Source organism: Lissotriton vulgaris, chromosome 7 (assembly GCF_964263255.1).
Source record: "Lissotriton vulgaris chromosome 7, aLisVul1.2, whole genome shotgun sequence".
Classification (NCBI taxonomy): domain Eukaryota; kingdom Metazoa; phylum Chordata; class Amphibia; order Caudata; family Salamandridae; genus Lissotriton; species Lissotriton vulgaris.
The window spans coordinates 1,352,585,198-1,352,593,380 of record NC_141695.1 but is presented as its reverse complement, the minus strand read 5'-3'; positions in this window follow the sequence as shown (position 1 = coordinate 1,352,593,380).

Genomic DNA, 8,183 nt, shown 5'->3' with positions numbered 1-8,183 from the left:
TAATCCCTGTGAATATTGCCCGTGCCAGTTGGCACCATGTACATGTGTGATTTTATCTGATGTGTTTTTACAATACAAAAGTTATTTTTATAATAACCTTGTGTGGAGTCTCTTCTGTGGTGTGCCTAGTATGTTGTTGCTGTTGAGCGCTGGCGCAAATGCTTTACACATTGCCTCCGAGTTTAGCCTAACTGCTTGTGCCAAGCTACCAAGGGGGTGAGCAGAGGTTATCTTGGCGTGTGACTTCCTTGCCCTGACTAGAATGGTGGTTTCTGCCTGGCTTTGGCGTCAGCCTTAGCCTACCAGAAATAGCCAGTTCTAACATTGTTGGTCAGCGGTGCGGATTTGGACATGTGTTTGCGCAGTGCCATAGCGACAACTGGCTACATTACAAAACTCTGCAATTTTTTTTTTCAGATAGTCACATGTTTGGGATTATTGTTTTTGATTTTTTTTCCTCAAGAGTGTCATTTTCAAATGTGTTTCTGCACTTTATGTTTAGTGGCAGATGAGAGAAAGTGACAGGGCGGGACGCCATTAGAGGGGGAGGTTCCCATAGATTAGGAATCCCTCGCTGGGTCCCGTGTCCAATCCCAAATCCTGTCCCTGTGTGGGTAGATGGAAGAGAGGGAGTGTGAGGAGAAATGACTAGCTCAGGAGGGTGGTTGTTCCCTGAGTGTAGTGTGTGTGTCTGGATTCCCCAGTGTGGTAGGATCCAGTGGTGGCAGCTTTAATGTGTCCAGTGTGTTAATTCCCATTCCCCGCTCCCAGAGTTTGGTACCTGTGTCACGTGTGGTCAGGTTGAGTGATCAGGGGTGGTAGTAACTGCCTTACCAGTCCGAGGGGGGGGAGTGTGCGAATGAGTGATGTGCTGAACTGGAGGAGTTGGTGTGAGTTTTCTTTTTGTTAAAGAGCTTGCATGAGAGGTGTACCTCTGGTGGTGTGCAGGAGGTCCTGCAGAGGCACTGGACAGGAAGGTGGATGTCTGGTGGTGTGCTAGATGTCTTGCAGAGGCATTAGGGAGTGGTTCCAAAAGGAGTGGCTTGTGTATCTGATGATCCTGTAAAGGGGAAGAGGTTCATGTGTAACCCAGCTTGGTCCCAGTAGTATGGTAGGGGTGTAGGGGCTCACGCCCTGTCTCAGTGGAGGCGGAGTGAGTGTGGGACGGTGTGTCCCACGTTGGCCTGAAACCCTGTCTCAGGGCCTGGAGGGTTCCTTAAGGGAGCGCCAGGTCAGGGGCCTAAGCTGTACATAGGTCATTTGAGGAGGATCTTCCTGTGTCTAGAGGACGGGGAGTGTCTGTAACCAGAACTCCGGCGGTCCTAGTGTTGGGCAGTACCGCTCCTAAGTGGAGGGTGCAGAAGTCCTGGCTCGCTGAGCATTTGACCGTCTAGAGTGCTTGACCATTTGTGGGGCCTCTGGAGGTCGTTCCCCGAGGAGGGGGGAAAGCCGGGTTGGGGTGTGGCCTGACCTGGAAGGAGTACTGGAGGAAAGTGTGTCGCTGATACGCCGCTGGCGTGTGCTCTGTCTAGCCTGAGACATACTGATACTGGAAGGGGGTGCAGAGGGACGGTGTCCTTACTTCTGACCCCGGTGTAACCTGAGGGTTTAGATCTTAGGTTGGGAGATTAGGAAACTTCTAGGTCAAGAGGAATCTCCGCCAAAGTGGATCAGCTGAAGAGACTGAGGGGGCTGCCCTTGCTGTGTGTTCTGGGGCTCACCTGCAGTTTGTTGTTTCCACCAAGGTAGAGGAAAGGGGGCTTTGCTGTGTGCTGTGTCCCCCCACCTGCTTGAAGAGGGACTGTGCTGTGTGCTTTGTACCTCAGAAGTGGAATAGTTCCCAGGTGGTAGACCAGTGATGGAGTGAGGTCCTGATCTGGTAGGAGAATTGTGTTCTGGTAAAGTGCTTTTCTGTGAGGGTGCGGAAACCCAGAAGTAGAGGTAGGGTGGGGCATTCTTGCCCGTGATCTCTGGTCAGCCTGAGGGTGTGGTCCCTAGGTTGTTGGATCAGTGGTAGTTGTAGCTACACTGAGAGAGAGAGTGGAGAATGGCTATTGTATGCCAGGGGTTACTACCCCCCGCTCTGTGGATTAGTTAGGACCTGTGATTTGGATGGCCTGGTCTTGGCTGTGGATGACTAGTGTGTACCAGTGGGGTACCCTAGTTGAGTCAGAGAGTTATTATTTGGAGGAAACCATGTAGGTTCAGAGTGGCGCAAAACTGGACGGTGTCCCTGCTGTGCGAGGCCGTGTCCGTGGTTTTGTCGCCCAAAGCAGTGAAGCCCATCAGTGGTGTGATTGGTCTACCCTGCGTTTTGGCTGGAAGGGGGTTGTGGTGGACCCGGCCCATTAGGCAGGTTCACCCCTAGACTTTTTGCGTTTTCCTAGCCTATTTATGGAACCTGGTGTTGGTGATTTTAGGCCTCTGCGCACTTTTTCACTGGGGTACAGTGTAAAGTGCATGAGCTCTCTGTATGTGTGGTGAGTGACCTGCCCTCCCATAGGAATGAATGGGGAGTATGTATGCCCATGGTAGTTCCTGATGTGTGGGGAGTGCAGGGGCGAGTTTGGTATGTATCAACTCGTGAGAGTGAATGCCGCAAAATGATGTATGCGACATGACTGTGTCTAGTCTAGAAGTACTACTTTTGGAAGTTGGCATATTTGTATAGGTTGTTGCTAGCGTGTGATTGGCTGGTGAGCCTGGCCCAGAGTGCATGGGCCTGCTTGTGGATTGACTGTCTGGTTTGAGGATGACAGGGGCTGGAGAGCCCAGGAGGTTGTCTGAGTCAGCCCATGGATGAAAGGCAGCATCTGCTGCCAGGGAAGTGGGAGGAGATGGCACCTGATAGTGAAGGGCTGTTCCTGTGTAACTACAAAGCTGGCTCCACCTCCCGCTGGGCGACTGACACCTCTGTCCCTGATACTGAAGGGGACTTCCCTCTAAACCAGTCCAGCTGGTTCTCACACTGCCTGCTTCAAAGGACTTCAAAGGTTTTGCACTGTATAAGAAGGGGTTGTATCCCCTTCCAAAATGTTCTTGTTTCTGACTTGAATCTACCAGGGGCGGGCGCTGCCCAGCCCCTGGATGCCTGGAGGACTGCTGGGGGACTCTTCCTGCCTGTCCCCCTGCCTGCGGCACTTCCTGGAGGACTCTTGTGTGCTGGGGGCTATGCTGCTCCCTCTCCTAGGACTGCTAAGGTCCTGGACTGCTGAAGGACTTTTGGCTTGCTTTTGCCAAGGCTTATGCTAGCCTGGAAGTGCCTGGAGGACTTTGCTGCTGAGTGCGCCTGGGAGCGCTTTATTTTTAAACCCTTCTTGGTCCTTGTAGCGCTGGGGGAGTGCTGGATGTTGTCCCTAGCGCTTATGAGCGCTTCATATGGCTGTAGCGCTTGGAACGCGCTGTATTTGGATTATAGCGCTTAAGAGCGCTTCCGCGGACTTGCCGCTTATTTGTCCGTTTCTATTTTGAAGCCGGAGCCCACCCGGCATTACCTTCGTGGAATCACCACCGCCGGCCCGGCGATCCGAGGCGCTGCACCCGCCTCCCCACTGAGGGCCGCGCTGCCATTGGCGGCCCTCGAAACCGGAAGTCAGGCAGGCCCGGCCGTGACGAAGGCGGGGCCTGCCATGGGGCGGAAGTGAGGCGACGAAGGAGCATGGCGGCGCCGGTGTAAGCAGGACTCCCGTGTCTTGGGGAGAGCCCTGCTGGTGACCTGGATGATGTTGCCGGTCTCCCGTGATTGAGAGGGAGACCGGAGAAGAGGAGAGCCCCGACCCGAAGGCCGAGAGCAGCTGAGCTTGCAGGCGGGACTCCGTGATGGAAGAGGAGCCCCGCGCTGCACAGAAGAAGAAGCCGCCGCCCGGAGGAGCCCCGCCCAGGAGAGCCCGGTGAGTTGAAGGGCTGGGGGGCTCCGCGTGGGCCACTGTTGGTGCCTGCTGAAGGCACAGTGACTGCGAAGAGCGGCCCCACTTGGCAGCGGGCCGCTCCAGCACCTGGGGGCATTTTTAAGAAGTTAGAGTCCCCCGTAGGGGACTCCACCGTGAGTGGGACAGAAGAGAGGAGGGGCGCCGGGACACGTTGTCGGTGTCCGCCCCTCCAGCAGCGCGAGCTCGTGCCCCTTGTTCGTGGGGGGGCCATGAGAGCTTCAAGGGCGGCCCCGGTTGGCAGCGGGTCGCCCGAACGCGTGTAGAGCCCCGAGAGGCTCTTTGCCCCTATCGTTGTGTTCAGAGCCATGGAGGCTCTAAGGGGGCAGATTTGTTTTAAGGGCCCAGAGAGGATCGAGGTGCCCTACGTGATTTGAAGAGCCAGAGGGCTCCAGGGGCCTATATGTGTCCCAGAGCCTGTGTGGCTCCAGCATGGCGCAGTTTGCGCCCAAGGGTCAGTGAGGACCCTGTCGCAGTTTATTTTATTGCGATGCCCAGGTGCCCAGCACTTTGTGGTCACCTGCCACGTTTAGGCTTTTTTTTTGTACTTTGGACTAGCGCTGCATGGCAGCGCGCCCTGACATTGGACACAGGGCATCCTTGCCCCAACAAGGCCAGTTGGCCTAGGGACTGCCACAGGTAGTGGCTTATGTAGTGTAGGCGCAATGTGATTTCTATGCTTTTAAATAGTAATTGCCTACTGTGTGTTTTTGCGCTATTGACTTATGTTATGGCACCTCTGAATGTTTATGCATTATGTGTCTTCCTTTCCATGCACTGCACCTCTGAATGTTTAGTCATCATGTGTCTTCTTGCGCTGCACCCCTGAATGTGATTTTATTGCATCATGTGCTCTATTCTTAACACCTCTGAATGTTTAGTCATCATGTGTTTCTCCTTATTACTCCTCTGAATGTGTTCATGCATCATGGGTAAAGTGTTCTGGTTTATGCCCCTAAATGTGGTTATTCTTAGGTGGTTGTCTTTTCTACTCCTCTGAATGTAGGTTTATTGCATCATGAGTAATGTATTCTTTCTTAGACCCCTAATGCTGTGTGATACTTAGGTGGTTCTTCTTTCTTAGTACAGGTGGTCCTAGTAAGGTCCTGGTTCCTGTTACCAGTGGTTACTGGTGGTTATCTTTGATTATTATTCTATGTTACATTTATTCTAGAAGTGATTTGATATTCTACATTTTATCTAGAAGTGCTATATCTGAATATGACAGTGGCCCTTGTGGCCCTATCTTGTGTACATAATCCCTGTGAATATTGCCCGTGCCAGTTGGCACCATGTACATGTGTGATTTTATCTGATGTGTTTTTACAATACAAAAGTTATTTTTATAATAACCTTGTGTGGAGTCTCTTCTGTGGTGTGCCTAGTATGTTGTTGCTGTTGAGCGCTGGCGCAAATGCTTTACACATTGCCTCCGAGTTTAGCCTTACTGCTTGTGCCAAGCTACCAAGGGGGTGAGCAGAGGTTATCTTGGCGTGTGACTTCCTTGCCCTGACTAGAATGGTGGTTTCTGCCTGGCTTTGGCGTCAGCCTTAGCCTACCAGAAATAGCCAGTTCTAACAGGCGCCGAGTAAAATGGGGGAAGCTGTTAAATGCGGAAGGTAGCATGAACAAAATATATGAAATAGCACTCCCTAGGTTTAAAGAAGTGGGCGATCTAATTGAACAACCTAGACCCGCAGACTACAACAAGGAATTGGCCCAAATTCATGCTGAACTAGTGGGAGGTCTTGCTGAGGTCTTTTATCCAGTGGTAGCAGCACACAGGAAAAAGACTTGAACCCCAACTTGGTACAACTCCTCATGCAAGAAGATCAAGACTGAGCTAATTGCTACAATAAAAGCAGGCTCTAATAAGGTTAAGGTTGCTGGACTTAGGAGGGATTATAAAGCGGCAATGGCTACGGCTAGGTCGGAGTGGGACTGGAACCGATGGCATGACCTTTCTAACGCTTTAGAAGAAAAAGACTCTAGGAAATTCTGGTCTCTGGTGAACACTGGCACAGGAGAAGCCAAAGCAGCAGTGGAGCCTAATATTGCCTCCTCTGTTTGGGAGGCCCATTTTGGGGCACTTTATCAAGATACCACCCCACTAGCTAACGGTGTGGCCTTCGAGGGCTCTGCTTCTCCTGAAGCTGACCTGGAATTTACCCTTGGCGAGGTGGTGAGCGCTATAGAGAGACTGGCGATGGGGAAGGCCCCTGGGCTAGACAGACTACCTGGGGATCTTTTCAGACACCACCCTGAGATCTGGGGCCCGTACCTCCACATCCTCTTCAATGCCATCTTAGGAGGTATGGAGATCCCCTGTACTTAGCTGGGGGCGGAGATTGTCCCTATATATAAGAAGGGCTCTCCTCTGCTCCCAGCCAACTACAGGCCGATCAGCCTTATAGACGTCCCCCAAAAGCTATTCGCTCGCCTTGTCCTGAACCACCTGTTAGACTGGGTAGAGGCCAATGAAATCCTGACTCCCCTCCAGGCTGGCTTCAGGAAAAACACGTCCACCATGGATCAGATTTTCCGCCTCGTCCTGCTTTATTGGAAAACGGTGAGGATTGAGGCGGGGAGGCTGTACATGGTGTTCGTGGACCTGAGGTCAGCCTTCGACCTGGTCCCACGCAAGAAACTGTGGGAGGTCCTGAAAAAGCTGGGGGTACCCGCTCAATTACTAAACACTATAATCAGGCTCCACAATAATAATTATGCGCAGGTCAGGTGCGGGAGGGATGGTGCCCTGTCATCAAGGTTCCCTGTTCATAGGGGGGTGAGGCAGGGTTGCGTCCTGGCGCCGACCCTGTTTTGCCTTTTTATCAACAGTGTTATATCCCACCTGGATAATGTTAAGGACAATGATGCCCCATGTCTGGCAGGCAGGAGGGTGCCGGCTATTATGTTTGCTGATGACACCCTCCTGCTTTCCAAATCCCCGATGGGGATTCAAAGGATTTTTGATGATTTTGGTCTTTTCTGTAGACAACATGGTCTAGAGATCAATACAGAAAAGACCAAATTCATGATATTTAATCCACCCAAAAAAGCCAGACCCAACCCCACTTTGTGTACAGCCAGCCTTGAGAGGGTAACAACTTTTCTGTACTTGGGGGTAAGGCTACAGGAAAACTTATCCTGGGACCCCCAGATAGTAAGATCTCTGCTTAAGTTGTCTCAGCTCTCGGGCGCAATCTTGAAGGTTGTAAACACCTCAACCTACAAGCCTATTAGTCCGGCAGTTGAAACGTACAAAACCCAAGCCAAGGCGGCCGCAACCTATGGGAGTGAATTATGGGGGTATAAAGCAGGCCAAGAATTAGCAAGAGTGGAAAATAACTTTCTCAGACGCCTCCTGGCCCTGCCTCGAGGCACACCGCTCTTGCCCCTAAGATTAGACATGGGCCTCCCTTCTATCGCTGAGGAGTTAGAGTCAAAGCCATTGAGGTTCTGGCATAGGCTTTGGTCCACTAACGAACTTGCTCGCTACAGGCAAGACCTTATCCATGTCATGAACCTGAACCAAGGCGACAGAATCCCCTGGCTTGCTTTTGTAAAAAAAGAACTGTATTCCATGAACTTGTCCGAGTTATGGGAGGATCCTGAACAAGGCTGCCGAAGGGTTTCCCGCAAAAGTCTGGTCCAAACTCATAAAGAAAAAAGACTAGCACTGCTGTTGTCCGCACAAAATAGTGGCACTCTAACAGACCGTTTCCTGGAATCCAAAAATTCCTATGTATTTGAATGTTTTATGGATTTTATCTATCCCATTTTAGCGACAAAATTGTTTGTACAATGGAGGCTAGGCTCCTTGCCCATCAAAACCTTCACTTGTAAATGGCTAAAGGGTAATGACTAAATTTGTCCATGCTGTAACACTTTTGAGGAAGATGAAACTCACATAATGTTTGTCTGCCCTGCCTATAATAAATCCAGAAAATATTGGCAGGCGCCGCTTTGCAGAAATCTGGGATTCAGGAGTTATCTGCATGCGTACAGAGTACTGAAAACCAGCACTCTGCCTCATATAGTGTTTGCGGTTGCTAAATTTTTAATGGCAATCTGGCAGATAAGAAAGAAAAAAATCCTCTAATGTGTGGACAATGCTATGAACTGTTTTTAATCCCCTTCAAGCCTTGATTATTTGGGAAATCAATTGTATGAATTCTATGAAATGTGCTTATAACAGTTAAGTTTTATCATTGTGTCTCTGTACTGTATCTTTTATGGTCTAAATGACCGAAATAA